This window comes from Mustela nigripes, chromosome 9 (genome assembly GCF_022355385.1).
Source record: "Mustela nigripes isolate SB6536 chromosome 9, MUSNIG.SB6536, whole genome shotgun sequence".
Lineage (NCBI taxonomy): Eukaryota > Metazoa > Chordata > Mammalia > Carnivora > Mustelidae > Mustela > Mustela nigripes.
Window position 1 is genome coordinate 87,556,854 of NC_081565.1, and position 17,423 is coordinate 87,574,276.

Consider the following 17,423-nt stretch of genomic DNA (forward strand, 5'->3'; position numbering starts at 1 on the left):
GACCTGACTCCTGTCTTCATCCTGTTACAAACACAAAATTCAACTGAGGAAACCTTATTGCTTCATTCGACAAGCTGCGAACTGGGAAGCTCCCGGGGGCTACAGAAAAGGAAAGGTTTTCGAAGGCAGCAAGGGAGTAAATGAGATCGTTTCAGGCAAGGTCACGGCCCTCTGCGGGGCGAAAGGGTCTTATTAGGTAGGTCAACCACCGGGCTGACCCGGGCTTCCAGACTGACTGCATCCCTGGGAAGGCTGGCCCTGCAGTTAGGGTGGAGATGAAGCCCTGGCTCGGAGACGAGGGCAGCCCAAGGATGCCCCCTGGGGCCTGCGGTTTTCCTGTGACAGGACCTTCGCTCACACTGTCCTCTGCACGAGTCTGTCCTTACCCCGTGTTTGCCTGTGGCGGCCACTGAGTGAGAAGGAAAACTCTGCCTTCTGGGTACTGGAGCAGCGTCAAACCCTCCACGAAAAGACCAAGTAGCAGATACCAGGCTTCGATGACACCACGGCCTCGGTCACAACGACTCGGGCTGTCCTCGTGTGCAGAGTAGTATAGACGGCTCACGGATACCTGTGGCCGTGTTCCAACAAGAGTGTCTACAGATCCTGAAGTCTGGATTGCATAGAAATTCCGTGTGCCTGGAATATTCTTCTTCGCTTGGTCTTTTCAACCATCTCTCAACGTGAGAACGACTTCAGCATGTCCGCGCGGACAGGACGGGGGCAGGAGGGCTCCAGCGGGGGGTGTGCTTTGTCAGCCCCAGGGCTGGAGGAAGGCGCAGTGGAGTGAGGGCACAGGACAGGAGTGCGGGCGTCCAGCCACCCAAGACTAGAAGGTGCCCATGAAACTTCTGAAAATGTCCCAGACCCCCAAAATTACCCGTCTAAGTCTTCTGATGCTTTAGGACCCATCTTGCTAACAGATGCACAAAATAAATGGAGACACAGTTCAGGCCTCCGGTGGCTGGATGCTGAGGGGCCGAGTGTGGTTCCCCCAGAAGGAGCCGGTGGGGCCCCTCGCAGGGACTGCCACCGCCACAGCGAGGCAAAACAAACGTCCAACGCTAGTTTGGCTTTTTGCTTTTTTCCATAAAAGTGACAATTCTCTTCAGATTTCTTTTGGTTAATTAAAATGGGTACTAAGGCAGGTCTTTGGTAAAAGCAAAGTGGCCTATTGACAACTTTTATTTATTTATTTATTTTGAAGATATGTTTATTTACTTGACAGAGAGAGCACAGGCAAGGGAAGTGGCTGGCTCTCCGCTGAGCAGGGAGCCCAACGCAGGGGCTCGATCCCAGGACCCTGGGATTGCTGAGGGAGCAGAAGGCAGGCTGAGGACAAATCACAAGCTGACACCCTGTCCCCACCCATCCCCCTCCCACACTCCTGGGTGGCATCAGTGTGATATTCCTCCTGGAATGCCTTGCTATCAATGTCTTGCTAGAGGGAAAAGAACCTGAACTTGACAATGGCACGGCCTCCAGTATACTGCAGTCTTCTTTAACACACACAAATCCTTTTGAAACCTTCCTTTTCTTCACCTCCCGATTCCCAAGTATAGAGTCAGCCACAGCTTACAACCCCGACCCATCAGCTCTTCCCGCCCGCCGGTCTGTCCTGGATCCTTAATAAAACCATCTTTTCCCACCAAAGACGCCTCAGAACTTCTCCTTGGTCGTCGGCTCCAGACCTCACCCCACCAAGCCTCACATATATTCGAAAACCCCACCCTTTGGTCCGGAACATCCGGCTATCAGTCTTCGCATCTAGACTCTGAGCCTCGGTGGGGACTTGGCGAGAACTTTCTCTCCTCTGCTCTCATTCCGGGGGCCCTTCAAGGAGGACAGTCCTACTGCTACGCTTGCGTGTCGATGGCTCAGACCGTAATCCTCTAGTCCTTGGCTACTCTACGGGAAGAAGAAAGCCTTGCCATTTGGCTGGAAGTCAGTACCCTGGCCAGGATGGTAATAAGACCCAGAAACTTGATGCCCTCTCTTTACTCCTGTCAGTATACAAAATTGTCTGTCTTGGGCACGGGACAGCCACCAAAGTCATCAGGACGGCTGCCCATCTTAAGACTCTCGTGTGAGGTTTCCTCCTGATTGATTTAATCTGATGCCCTCCACATTCCTGGTCTAGCTGCTTCTGGCCGCGGGACCTCCACGGACAGCCGCTAAAACCAGTAGCTGAGGGAACTAAAACCCAGCCAGGGGCTGTTCCCTAGGGAAGTTGGCTACAAGGACTACGTGTGTTGGAATGTCGCTTAGACCATGATGGATTTTTATCTTCACTGGTTTTCATCAGTGTCCTCTGCCAACTACTTAAATTAAAAAATTGGGTAATTTCCCCTTGTAAAACTTTTCTAGTATTCTCCATTAAAAATAGCAGGTTCTTTAAGGCAAGGTAAAATAAGGCGTGACCTTCACGGCATGACCTTCAAGGCCTGGTAGTTCCGTCCATATGGCAGAACCCATCATCATCTAGGAGGCGATGGGTAAGTGGAGATAGAGCAGGCCTCCGTCCTACAGGGGCCTTTAATGGCTGCAGTGATCATAGCGATTTTGTTCAGGGGGATGCCTTGGATCACTTTGATACCAGGAACCTCTGATATATCCTGTGTATGGATCACCACCTGGGAGTCAGGGGGGATTTTCTAGGTAATGGACTTCCTTTAGCCTTCAGTGCCCAAGGAATCTCCCTTAAGATGCCTTTTAACCTACTGTAAACAATTCAGATTGAAAAATTTAGGAAAGGAATGATCCCCTGTAACACTGCATGGCCTCAGTGGGATCTGTAGTTAGCACTCCTGTGGGAAAGAGGATAAATGGGCCCAGGGTAACTTCATTGCACATACCTAGGCCTTCATTTCTCTATGATGTGGGAAACAAAGGGAGAAGAAAAATTATTGAATTTCTTTACCACCTACAGCCCATTGATAAGTCCTTGAAAGAGGCAGAGTGACCCTACTCTACGGACTCAACTCCTAAAACTCTGCTAAAAGCAAAAGACAATCCTAGCCCAAGACTGCCTCCCACCCCCAGGATCTTGTAAGTTTACTTTAACATAAAAATTGCCTTAGAAATGTCCTTTATCTCTAAATTCCCCAAGATACAATTTGGCAATCACCCCCCAGGCATATGGCCTATGGATATACATCTGAAGGGTCTCATGACTAAGGTTTCATTAGACGGTAATAAATGACCTTTTCCCAGCAATAGCGAACCCCCTCAAGGTCCTGGAAACCTCACTTCCAAAATTCCTTAGAGACTTGGGCTCTACCTAATCCCCTCCCAACTTGAAAGTGTATGACCCCGTGCAGCCCTTTTTGCCTACAGGTCCTGTCCCTGTATTTTTAATAAAACCACCTTCTTGCACCAAAGATGCCTTGAGAATTTTTCTTGACCATCCACTTCAAACCCTAATCCTTTGCCTACATCACTCTATACCAGGAACCCCACTTAAGGGCCTCTTGCACAATGTGCTTGCCTGAAGGTGTCAGTCAAGGTGTGGGCAAGTAAACTCTCCTGAGGTGTTGGGTGATAGTTATCTAAACAGGCCTCCTCCGAGTGAACCCCAGTTGCTGGAGGAAACACAGACCATTCCTGGCAACGGGGACTCTGACTCTCTCGCTGTTCCTCCCAACAGATGGGGGGACTTCTCCCTCATTAATTTCCCAGGTTAAAGGCCACAACTGGAGCCAACTGTGGTTAGTCTTCCTTGGACAGGGACGTCAAGGAATATTCCCAAGCAGCTGTGGAATCTCCCTTTGTGTTGGGGGAAATTTCCTGTCTTCTCCGGCGGACGTGATGCCTGTTCCCCCCTCAACTGGTGGGAAAACATGGCGTCCACTCCTCTGTTGGAGCAGATGAGCTCTAAAACCCAGAACTTTGCCTCTTCTGCCTCCCCCTCCCCCATCTCCTGATTCTGCCCCACCTTGGGTGTGGCCTGCATAACTGGCTTCTAGACAGTCCTGCTTGCCCCCTGCACCCTCCCCTCACCGTCAGGGAACAGGAAGGACCGCCTGAGACAGAAGGCCGCCCACTCCTCACATTTCCCCGCCAGAGTCTCAGGTGAAACAAAACAAAACAAAAAAACACCAATGGGGAACTAATTGATTGGCTTTTAGGTGGGCCCAGATGGAGCTGTTTCAGCATTTAAATTAATTTAAGTTTGTTGGTTTAAGATAGACCTGTCTTCAAAGTTACCAGCCTCAAAGGTGAAGCGTTCATTCTGTTGGCGTTTACTAGTGGGTCGAACCAGCTCCTGTTTTCTCCACTGCAGTTTGTCAGTGAAAAGAGGACTTGGAGTGATGCCTAATCTTGTTTGACTCAAAGTTTTCAGGGGTGATTGTTGAGATAGCTTTCAAAGTCTTTGGTAACCTGAAACGTTAAAGTTTTGCCAGGATAATACGTGTGATTGAATTTGTGGGACATTTAGGTCTTCTCCAAATAGGATAAAGTGTTAAAGCCTTGAGTACTGGACATACGTTTGTGCTCTTGACAGCTTATTGCAATAAACTCAGGATAAAAAAAAAAAACAACACCTCAGGATGTTTGAGTCTGTTGATAAACATGCTTTGTGCTTAACTGACTCACCAAGTTGACTTCTAAGAATCCTGGTGTGACCATTGACAATTCGTTACTACTTAGTTTTCATTGGAGACAGGCTTCTAAGACTGCAAAATTCTGCTAAATGTTATTAAGACCGATGGAAATAAGGGGAACAAGTCTGTAGAAAAGGAAATATGAAAGAAATAAGGAATGGGAGTGCATTTGTGTTGAAGGTAAAAGGAAATAATTGTTTCCTAAATAAGACGGTTGTTTGGAGAGAAATGGCTTGGGACAAAATCTGAATGCAAAAGGGAGTTGTAGAAGGTTTGTGCAGGGCAATCTTTGGAAAGGAATTTTAGGTGTGGCAGAACCGACTAAGATTAGAATAAAGGGATTTTAAAATTACGGAAGCATAAGATTAAAATTCTCTCTCAGTTCAAAAGACGTGGGAATTTTCTAGAGTCTGTTGGTCTGCTCTTGATAAAATGTAAACAAAGGGTTTTTTTCCTCTTTCATCTGCTGGGAAAACCAGTTTCTATGTTTTGTCTTTATCAGGTCTTCAATTACTCAGTTAAAACGTCTCAGTGTTAACAACTATAACCCTATGTATTTGTCCTTGGAATCTCTTCTTGCCACCTTGGTTGAATAAAAATAAATTTTGAGTTTTGTTAGGATCTGTAATCCTATGTAGGCATGTGCTATAACTTTCCAAGGTTTTAACTAACTTTCCAAGATTTAAATTATAGATGAAGTCTTTGAACTCATTAGGCCTCTATATTTGTAATGTTCGATTAATCTGGAAGGACTGTTTAACAGATGATAAGCCTTAGGTTACATTTGGGTAAGTGCCCTGTTCTAGAGATGATAGGCAGTTCCTAAAGTTTTAATATGTTCCGTATAAGACCATTAATATTCTGATTATTAAAGGGATGTGCATCACAGAACTGCCCAGATTTCTTTGTCAGTCATGTTGTTACCTCATCAGATCCTAAACCATGTCCATTTTTTAGTCTTTTGCCATTAACAGTTACTGTTCCATCTTCAAGGAAATTTTTTAAAAGATTTTATTTATTTACTTGACACACACAGAGAGAGAAAGAGACGGAAGACAAGCAGAGGGAGTGGGAGAGGGAGAAGCAGGCTCCCCACTGAGCAGGGAGCCCGACACAGGGCTCCATCCCAGGACCCTGAGATCATGATCCAAGCTGAAGGCAGATGCCTAAGGATGGAGCAACCCAGGCGCCCCAAGGAAATTCTTAAAAAGGACTTTTGACAAATGCATTTTCTTAAAATAGTTAAGATCCTAAAACTGAAATGGGTAAGAGCTTCCAGAATGAACCAAAGCTGCATTCAAACTAAACAAGAAATAGTAACATGGGACTATGTGAATTGGGAAAAATGATTATAGTTTTGTGGGTTTGTTTTTTTTTTTTTTTTAGAGATTTATTTATTTATTTATTTGACAGACAGAGATCATTTGTAGGCAGAGAGGCAGGCAGAGAAAGAGAAGCAGGCTCCCTGCTGAGCAGAGAGCCCGATGTGGGGCTCTATCCCAGAACATTGGGATCATGACCTGAGCCGAAGGCAGACACCCAGCAGCTGAGCCACTCAGGCACCCCTAAAAGTGGACTTGTTTAGTAAAACTAATTTGTCTTTATTTGGCTATCTTTGGAAATGAGGGTTATTTTAAAGAGAAAAATCATGTTTCAGTAACCCACCTTTGTGGATGTTATATCCCATTTCTGATTGTCCTTAAATGTAAAAGCTAGACAACTTGAGGTAAACTTCAGAGAAATTACCACAATAGCTCATGTATGGACAACCTTCTTACTTGTTATTCTGTGGGGATAATAACAGGACCCTAATGGGCATAGGATTATTTAAACAGATTAAAAAAGTGGATTTGATTCCCCAATAATTGTATACTTCAACTAGTACCTTGACCCATTCTGTGTGGTTGGGATGACAAAAATTTTCCTTAAAAGCCAGGGCATACCCCACTCTATGGAGTTAACTATGGACTTGAGATAATGGATGACCCCACTTTATTTGTGACTGGATTAGATGGTACACTTGGGGGTGCCCTTATCTCTTGAAACAAGTCTTCTCCCACTTGCCAGTGATTCCTTGTAATTAGGATATTGTCAAGGCTAGACCTCAAACAAAGAGGGCTTCTTGATGGTTTTATCTCTCATATATATATATATTTCTTTTTAAAGATTTTATTTTTATTTGACAGAGAGAGATCACAAGTAGACGGAGAGGCAGGCAGAGAGAGAGGGAAGCAGGCTCCCTGCTGAGCAGAGAGCCCGATGCGGGGCTCGGTCCCAGGACCCTGGGATCCTGACCTGAGCCGAAGGCAGAGGCTTTAACCCACTGAGCCACCCAGGCGCCCCTTTATCTCTCATATTTATCCTAGAAGCCACCACTATTTTTTAAAAGATTTTATTTATTTATTTGACAGAGAAAGAGAGATCACAAGTAGGTAGAGAAGCCGGCAGAGAGAGAAGGAGAGAGCCCGATGTGGGGCTCGATCCCAGGGCCCTAAGATCGTGACCTGACCCTAAGGCAGAGCCTTGACCCACTGAGCCACCCAGGTGCCCCCTGAAGCCATCTCTATTGATGTGCAATTGCAAACGAAGGTTTTAGCCAACCATACCATAACCCTCCTAGTAAAAGGATACCACCAATGGATGATAGGAAGCTGACTTTTTTTTGTTTTTTAAGATTTTATTTATTTATTTGACAGAGATCACAAGTAGTCAGAGAGGCAGGCAGGGAGAGAGAGGAGGAAGCAGGCTCTCTGTGGAGCAGAGAGCCCAACGTGGGGCTCGATCCCAGGACCCTGGGATCATGACCCAAGCTGAAGGCAGAGGCTTTAACCCACTGAGCCACCCAGGCACCCAGGGAGGCTGACTTATTAAATGCCAGTCTACACTATAGATACGCCTGAATCAGTACTTAAAACCTGTCGAACTTTAAACCCAGCTGCCTTATGCCCGGACCTGATCATCGTAACTTCTGCAGAGCATCACTCATAGGAGGTGATGATGCTGCTTGTTTTAGTCAACTAGATCTAAAAGATTCCCCTATTGGGGTGCCTCCGGGCTTGGAGGATGATTATGGTCAACTATTAAGTGTGTCTTTCTTGGACTTCTCATTCTTACGGCCATATTAATCTTAACGTATTGTCTTTGATATCTCTCCACTGGGTGCGAGACCCCATCCCTACAGTGACTTCATGACACATGACACTTACCTTGAGAACCTTGGCTTCAGCTCTCTCCCCCTTTCCTAACTCCCCGGTGCATTCCCCTGCTGAGCAGTGCTGACCCATAGGTAGGGACATCTCTATACTCCTACTCAGCAGGAAGAGGTTACAGAAGATAAGACCTTCCAACTTCACAGCCTTAAAGATTTAAGGGCCAAAACTGTTTAAGGGGGACATGATGAGGGAGCAGAAGGCCGGCTGAGGACAAAACACAAGCTGAGGGGCGCCTGGGTGGCTCAGCGGGTTAAAGCCTCTGCCTTCCGCTCGGGTCGTGATCTCAGGGTCCTGGGATCGAGCCCTGCATCAGGCTCTCTGCTCCGCCGGCAGTCTGCTTCCTCCCCTCTCTCTGCCTGCCTCTCTGCCTGCTTGTGATTTCTGTCTGTCAAGTAAATAAATAAAATCTTAAAAAAAAAAAACAAAACCACAAGCTGACACCCTGTCAGCCGCCCCCCCACCCCACTCCTGGGTGGCATCTGTGTGATTCATGCAAGAAGCTCCCAACTATTTCACTGTTAATGCCTTGCTAGAGGGAAAACAACCTGAACCGGACAATGGCAAGGCCTCCAGTATCCCGAGTCTTCTTTAACAAACAAAAATCCTTTCGAAACCTCCCTTTTCCTCTCCCAACTCCCAAGAATATAATCAGCTACGGCTCACAGCCCCTCTTTCTGCCCACAGGTCCATCCCTGGGCTTTAGTAAAATCACCATTTTGCACCAAAGCCATCTCGAGAATTTCTTCTTGGTCGTTGGCTCTGGATCTCATCCCACTGAACCTCAACCGTATTCCAAAACCCCATCAGGAGCATGACCTGAGCCAAAGGCCGACGCTTAGCAGACCGCTTCCCGACTGAGCCTCTGGGCGCCCCCTACTGCAAACTTTCATAAAAGCAGGGACACCTGTATGCAAACTGTCCGCCTGTGAAAGAAGGTGTCCCCAGAGAGAAATAATCAACAGCTGCGACCTTCTTGCCAGCTTTCAGAGTATTTATGGAGCCAAGTGTGTGGGATCAGGCTTCCCTCCCCACCTTCTCTGGACTCCTCCCTGCTGTGCCTCACAGCCCTCAGAGGCCGCCACCCCCGTCGGAGAAGGGGCTCCAGGTCTGCAGAGATCCACCTCCCTTGCCCCTTGCTCAGGGGGCGCCCCCCTGTCCCAGGGGCAGGGAACCCTCCCCCTGCATGCCTCCCTCCCCCTGCACGCTCTGCAGAGAAATGGCATCACACAGGCCTGCTTTCTGGTTCATCTGTTTTCTTCTCTCTGCCAGCGACTCCAGCGAGCCCCTGGGGAGTACAAGGTGGCCAGGGTTGTCCTGCTGACGGCTGCCTGCTCGCACCCAGTGCAAGGCCTGATGTGTGAAGGGAAAGCCCCGGCCGGGCCGCACAGCGGTCCTGGGGAAGGGGCACAGCACCCGGCAGACCCGCGAGGACTGGCAGGCTCTGTGAGCTCAGGAATGGCACGTACACATCCAGTGTTCTTGTTTCTGCATTTCAAACTGGCACCACATGGTTAAAGATGAACGGTAGCACTCCTACTGTAATTTTAAATCTTCTCTGCTTACAGTGACATTAAAGAGCAAATGAACACAAAGGGGAGCAGGGAAGAAGGAAAATGCTCTCTGTCAGTGCCTCCACATTTTCGATGCTGCTTGCTGACAGTGGGACCACGATGACGTAGGAAGCCCCGTCCCTGGGGCAGGAGGATTGAAGTCTGGAAAGTGGCTGCTGGAGGCAACACTTGACCTGGGTCTTGAAATGCATAGGAGTCTCCAGGCAGAGCAGGCCATCTGAAAAGAGCAGAAGGAAAAGCAAAGCTTCTACCTGGGCGTATAGACACGTGTCTTTGCCTGCCCACTGCGCGATCCTGGAATTCGTAAGAAACGTGTGCTTTGTCTTCATCCACAGTGTCTGGCCCACAGCTCCCAAATCTTGGGGTCTCCTGGCCGATAAGAGCATTGGGAGTGTCTTTGTTATAATGTTTGGTCCCCTGTCCTCAGTTCCTAGGGTCACTTCAAAGCCATAAAGATGAAATTGTTGGCTAATGAGCCCCTTTCCACCCCGAGTGGGTTCTGTTGATGAGATGACCTTCGGGAGGCACATAAGGATAGGCTGATGCCCCGGGAGCCGACCATGTGATTAGAGGGTTGGAAGTTTCTGTTGGGAGGAGGATGGGGCTGGAGGTTGAATCAGTCACCAATAGCCAATGCACTGATCAATTATACTTAGGTGAGGGAGCCTCCATAAAAGCCCCCAGAGGAGGTGACTTGGAGAGCTTCTGTGTTGGTGAGCCACAACACATCTGTGTGTCCCTATGCCCAGCCACAGACTCCACGAGGACAGAAGCTCTCCTTACTTCTTACTGCCTATGTCTTCATCTGGCTGTTGCTTTCTATCCTGTAAGATCCTTTGTAACAAACTAGTAATCTAGTGAGTAAATGGGTTTGCCAAGTTTCTGTGAGCTGCTTTAGCAAAATAATCCACCCCAAGGAGGGGGGTGTGGGAAGCTCTGATTTATAGCCCTTTGGTCTGGAGTGCAGGCGAGAGCCTGGACATGTGATGGGCAGCTGAAGGGGGGCCAGTTTTAGGGGACTGAGCCCTTGACCTGTGGAGCCTGGGGTGTCTCTGGGTAGACGGTGTCAGAATTGAATTTAATTGTAGGATAGCCCATTGGTGCAGTTGGAAAACTTCCCCCACAACGCAGCTTTGGAATTGGTACAAGATTATTAGCTGCCGTAACCAAACATTTAACAAAATCTCATAGACCAGGTGGCTTCAGCAACAGAAGTTTATTTCCTCAGAGTTCTGACGGCTAGGAGTTCCAAGATCCAGGTGCCAGCATGGCTGGTATCTGGTGAGAACCCTCTTCCCTTGTAGGTGACCGTGTTTCACTGTATCCTCACGTGGCGGGAAGAGAGAGACAGACAGAGGTCTCTGGTGTACCTTCTCACAGAAGCTCATTCCATCATGAGTCATACTCAAGACCTCATCTAAGCCCAGTTATCTCCCAAATGCCTCCTCTCCAAATACCATCACGCTGGGAGTTAGGGCATCACTATATGAATTCAAGGGCACGATCCAGTCCATAGCAACATGAAGGAAATGTTTGGGGAACAGTGAGTAGGTCTGTAGAGTGAGAATAGGTACTGAGTAGATTGAAGTGAGAACAAAACCAGTGTCAGGTTGTAAGTGTTCGACACTGTGCTAAGATTTAAACTTCATGTAGGAAATTCAAACCCTTGAAGTACAATCAGATGTGTTTTAGAATGAAGCTCTAACAAGTACTACCTGGTGTTCTAAAAACTGATATAATAGTAATGATTGTAAAATAATATTCTGGTAAAAATCAGGAACTGTACCTGCTGGATGGTTTAGTTAGACTGTTACAGCAGCAATCTGAAAACTGGACCTATGATCTATAGGTGCTGGGAAGGTATATCTGGAAAACCCGTGAGAACCACGCTTAATAATCCGGGGAATCCAGGAAGGTCATCATGTACAACATTAACATGTAGGCACTGTAGCTTTCATAATATAAATAACATTTAATACGTGAAACATTCCATTTACAAGAGTGACTAAAAATATAGTATCTAATAGGAAACTTAGCAAAAATGTACAAGACTGTGTAGTAAAGGACAAAGAGCAGGAGGCATGGGGTGTTCGAGCCCAGCACATTTCAAAGAAAACAATGGCCCTTGACTGGCTTTTGGCAGACGACAGACCTGCAACCAATTTCCTGGGCACAAGGCTCGAGTGAGTTCTGCCTGCGTTGTCACTTGTCATTACAGGGAGGATTAAGTGCTGTCTCTGGGACTTCTCTGAAACAGAACAACTGGAAACTGCCATCTGTTTTTTCCTGGACTCCCCCTGGGTATTTTTTTTTTTTTCGCTGATTTTAATCTGTATTCATTGGCTGTAATAATTTGTAACTGTGATATAACAGTTTCGCTGGGTCCTGTAAGTCCTTTTAGCAAATCATCAGAACCAAGGGTGCTCTCGGGACCCCGTGACACAGTTGGTGTCCTAAGTGGGGTTTGCTGCATTGATCCTAACTTACGGCAATGGGAAGAAAAGGAAGTGGGAAATGGAAGTGCGAGTTTCCTCTCTGGTATTCCGGTAGCTACCGAATCACCCAAGCTGTGAAACAGTAGCTGTGCTGTGATCAACTACTAGACGTAAATGTTACCAATGTAATTAAGACTGATAGTCCCAGCTCCTGAGAAGCTGCCTCCCTCGATATGTAAGGGAATCCAGAACACCAAGAAACAAGCTAAATACACAAACTCTTCGGTGGTTGTCGGCATGGAGAGTGGGTGGTCCTTTCTGAAGGCCTGACAAGATGGCAAAAGTGGAGCAGAAGAAGAACTTGCATCTTTTACAAGTTCACCTACCACGGCCTGGACCTCGGCCAGCTGCTGGACGTGAACCCATGCAGGGGATCCAACTGTCATGCACCCCCAGTGGTGGCAGGGGCTGAGCTGGGGCTTACAGAGGAACCAGCACTCATGCTAAAGCACCTGTCCAAGGCTGAGAAGGTGACTCCCCTCAAGGAGAAGCCTGAGGTGGTTAAGACATACCTGTGGGACATAACCATCCTGCCAGGGATGGTGGTCAGCATGGTGGGTGTCGATAAATACATAAAATCTTTTTTTCAAAATTTTTAAATTTTTTCAAAAGATTTTGTTTTTATTTATTTGACAGACAGAGATCACAAGTAGGCAGAGAGGGAGGTAGAGAGAGAAGGGGAAGCAGGCTCCCCGCTGAGCAGAGAGCCCCATGCAGGGTTCGATCCCAGGACCCTGAGATCATGACCTGAGCTGAAGGCAAAGGCTTTAACCCACTGACCTACCCAGGCACCTCAATACATAAAATCTTTTTTAAAAATTACTAAGACTTATTTTGTGTCCCTTTGCTGATGCTAATCAGTAGCCTCTTGCTGTAATACACACTACCCAGGTGCGTAACAGTGTTTCCTTCCGAATCCTTGAACTTCAATGTGGTCACAGGGACAGGACAGAACAACACATGAACAAATGGGAAACTACCAAGTTCTTGGACAGGAAGACTCAAAAGAATAAAAATGCCAAGTCCCTCTGAGTTATTTCCTAGGGTAACTCTGCCATTAGGAATCACTGTTGTTGTTATCATTTTAAACCAGCAAAGATGATCTTAAAATCTAAATTGGGGGGGGCGCCTGGGTGGCTCAGTGGGTTAAAGCCTCTGCCTTCGGCTCGGGTCATGATCCCAGGGTCCTGGGATCGAGCCCCACATCGGGCTCTCTGCTCAGCGGGGAGCCTGCTTCCTCCTCTCTCTCTCTGCCTGCTTCTCTGCTTACTTGTAATCTCTGCCTGTCAAATAAATAAACAAAATCTTTAAAAAAAAAAATCTAAATTGGGGGCTGGAGAGGGGAAGAGAGAGTAGCCAGGATATTTTGAAAAACAAAACAAAACAAAAAAAAACCAGCAACTGGGGACCTCAGGTATTAAAACGCAGTGTAACGCTTAGTACTGAAAACAGTGTGGAAATGATCTATAGACAGCCACATGGCACAGAATAAAAAGTCAGAAAATAGTCTCAGATACATATAGAATTTACAATGTGATGACGGTTGCATTTCAAATCCATATGCTTCTGGGAAAATGATCCATTTTTAGGAAAAAAAGAGTGAATCCATATATCACACATAGAGGCTACATTATAAATGAATCTAACATTTCAATGAAAAAAAAAATCATAAACCTTACTGGGCTATGACTTGGAGTGGATACAACTTTTCAAACGATGACATAAAGCCCAGAATCTCTGAACAGAAATGCTCGCTACCATTAAAGTGGCTCCATTAAAGTGGAAAACTACTTTGGTAAACATCCCATAAACAAACTCAAAAGACAAATGACAAACTTGGAAAATGTGCAACTTATTTTATAATTAAGGGGCTATATCTTTAATATATAAAGAGTTCCTATAAATCAATGAAGACTAATACCCAACAGAAAACTGGGCAAAGGGCATGGATGTTCTCAGTGCCTGAGTGGTTTGCTTTGCTTGCATTTGCCATGCTGCATGCAACCCGTCGTCCAAGGAGGGTGAGAGAGAGTTTTGAGGCCAACTTGAAACCATTCTGCAGCCTCGTGTCAATCATAGCTGATTTGCATCTGTCTGCTTAGCACAGACGATGTCCACTAAACCACAGGTGATCTTCAAACCTATACGCGAGCAAGGAAGACTTGCTGTGAACCCAGGAGCTGGGGAGGCCTGTTAATCAGCGATACCGCAGCCGGAGCTGACGAACGCACCTGTGAGAACACATTATGAGAATTCATGCAGCATTTTTTGTTTCTTTCTACAAGCAGTAGATCGAAAACTTCAATGTCCACCCAGAAGTGACTGGATTAATTAATTATGACACATCCATAAATGGGCTTGTCTGCAACAAAAAAAGAGTGAAGAAGCAACATGGTTACTGACACTGAAAGTTCCCCAGGACACCTGCTGATTATCTGTGTGAAAAAGGTAAAGTGGAAATGAAAAATCATATCAATTTGTGTATGGGCTAAGATAATCTCTGGAAAAATAAAGTAATAGCTGGTGTTTCCTGATGGAGGGGATGGAAGCCTGGTGAATAGGGAGATATGAAGACTCAAGTAAATGGAGGTTGAAAAATAAATCTGCTAGTCGACAAACTTATTTGTTAGTAAGTTATGAGAAAATCAGAACTGACAAGACAAAGGAGAATTCTTTCAGAGTGCGCCTTTAAAAAAATTAAAACAGAATTTGAAGCAAATCATCTACTTGATTAATTTTGCAATCTCCATGTACAAATGCCTCTAGCTTTGATAAGTATCTGTGCAGCAAACTCTGTTGTTCAATCAGAATAATATCGTACATGAGTCAAAGCCTATTTATTGAGAAATGACGAAGCAACTTAGTGACAAAGAGTTTGTGCGGGTTTGTTCTTTGTTATCTAGTTTCTCGAGGTGGGAGTTTAGATCACTGATTCCAACGTTTCTTCGTTTCAGACATAAGCAATCAGTGCTATAAATTCACACACGAACGCTGCTTTACCAGCATCCAACATTTTGAGGTGCATTTTTATTTTCTTTCATTTCAAGATGTTTTCTCATTTCCCTTGAGATTTTTTCTTTGACCCATGGATTATTTAGAGGTTGGGTTGTTTTGTTTGAAAGTGTTGGAGACTTTCCATTTATCTTTCTGTTACTGATTTCTAGTTTATTGTCATTGTGGTCTGAGATCATCTTTTGTATTATTTCAAATCTTAAAAAAAGGTCTAAAGGCTTGTTTTGTGACTCAGGGTAAGGTTTATCTTTGTGAATGTTCCGTGTGCACTTGAAAAGATGTGTGTATCTGTTCTGGGGAGGACTGTCCCATAGATGTTGACTGGTTCCAGTTGGTTGATGGTATTGGTTGTTTCCTCCATATCTTTGCTGATCTTCTGATACCAGTTGTATCTATTACTGAGTGAAGAATGCTGGATTCTCCAACTATAATCCTGGATTCGTCTAGTTCTCCTTTCAGTTCCATCATATTTTGGTTCTATATTTTGAAACCCTAGTGTTAAGTCTATGTGCATTTAGGATTGCTACATATTGAAGTGGATTTTTTTTTTAACCTTATGTCTTTATCCTGGTAGTTCTGTTTGCTCTGAAGTCTATTTTTTAATTTTTTTAAAGATTTTATTTATTTATTTGACAGAGAGAGGTCACAAGCAGGCAGAGAGGCAGGCAGAGAGAGAGGACAAACAGGCTCCCTGCTGAGCAGAGAGTCCGATGTGGGGCTCGATCCCAGTACTCTGAGATCATGACCTGAGCCGAAGGCAGAGGCTTTAACCCACTGAGCTACCCAGGTGCCCCTGAAGTCTATTTTATCTGTATCACTATAGCCACTCTATTTCTGTTAACACGATATATTTTTTTCATAATTTTACTTTTCTTTCTTTTTTCCTCCATCATATATTTAAAGTGAACTTCTTATAGACAATGTACAGTGGGGTCATTAAAAAAAATCCTTATGACAATCTCTGCCCTTCAGTTAGTACATTTATACCACTTACATTTTATGTACGTATTGGTAAGTTTTTATGTGGGCATCTCTTATATTATTTGCTTTTTTTTTTCATAAAGATTTTATTTCTGTATTTGACAGACAGAGAACACAAATAGGCAGAGAGGCAGGCAGAGGGAGAGGAGGAAGCAGGCTCCCCGCTGAGCAGAGAGCCTGATGTGGGGCTCGATCCCAGGACCCTGAGATCATGACCTGAGCTAAAGGCAGAGACTCAAGCCACTGAGCCACCCAGGCACCCCTATTATTTGCTTTTTATTTATTATACATGATTTTCATTTCTCTGTTTCTCTTTCCTACTTTCTTTTGGGCAATTGAAACTTCTTTAGTATTATGCTTTAATTTATCTGTTTTGAACTCACCTGTTTGTATAGGTTTTTTTAGTAGTTGCCATAGGGATTGTAATATGCATACCTAACTTTGTCATTCTATTTATTTATTTTCTAATTTATATATATATATATATTTTTTTAAAGATTTTATTTATTTATTTATTTGAGAGAGAGCTCACAAGTAGGCAGAGGGGCAGGCAGAGAGAGGGGGGAAGTAGGCTCCCTGCTGAGCAGAGAACTCAACGTGGGGCTCAATCCCAGGACCCTGAGATCATGACCTGAGCTGAAGGCAGAGGCTTAACCAACTGAGCCACCCAGGCGCCCCTTTGTCATTCTATTTAGAGTGAAAATTTCCCTACCTCAAGTATAATGTAGATACTTTACCATGTCAATCCGTTTACCCACCATTCAATGTTACAGTTTTGTCTATTATATCTACGTGCACTGAAAACCCTATCAGACGGGGTCAGGGGGGATAGTCTGTTATAGTCACCCATACTGTTGCCTTTCCATCAGCCCCGCGGCTGCCAGGTTCTTGCTGACATCATACCCCCATTGTCCAAAGGTCTGTCAGAGCAGGTCTACCAGATAGAAATTATCTTAGCTTTCCTTCATGGGAGAATGTCTGTTTCATCCTCATTCCTGAAGGATATTATCTAGTAGTTATAGAATTCTTGGGTTGAAGTTCCATTCTTTTAGCACTTGAAAAATATACTGCTTTGGGTCACCTGAGTGGCTCGCCCAATTAAGCGTCTACCTTTGACTCAGGTCATGATCCCAGAGTCCTGGGATCGATTCTCTCATCGGGCTCTCTGCTCAGTGGGGGGCCTGCTTCTCTTTCTCCCACTCCCCCTGCTTGTGCTATCCTGAAAAGAAAAGAAAAATACGTTGCTTCCATTGGTCTCCATGATTCCAGATGAGAAATCCTGCCATGTGCATCTTTGTTCCTTTGTAGATCATGCATTGCTTTCCTCTGGCAACTTTCAAGATGTTTTGTCTCCCCTGTGCAGCAGACTGGTTGTGATCTGTCCAGGCATGGATCTCTTCGGGTTTGTCATTTTTAAGGTTTGTCTGATGCATCAGGGGTCTCCAAGGCCAGCCACACCCCTAGATTCCCTCTAGTAGAGATCTGCTAGGACTCAAGACCTCAGCATCTAATGAGCTCATTGCCGCGAACTCTGCTGGCCATGGCTGC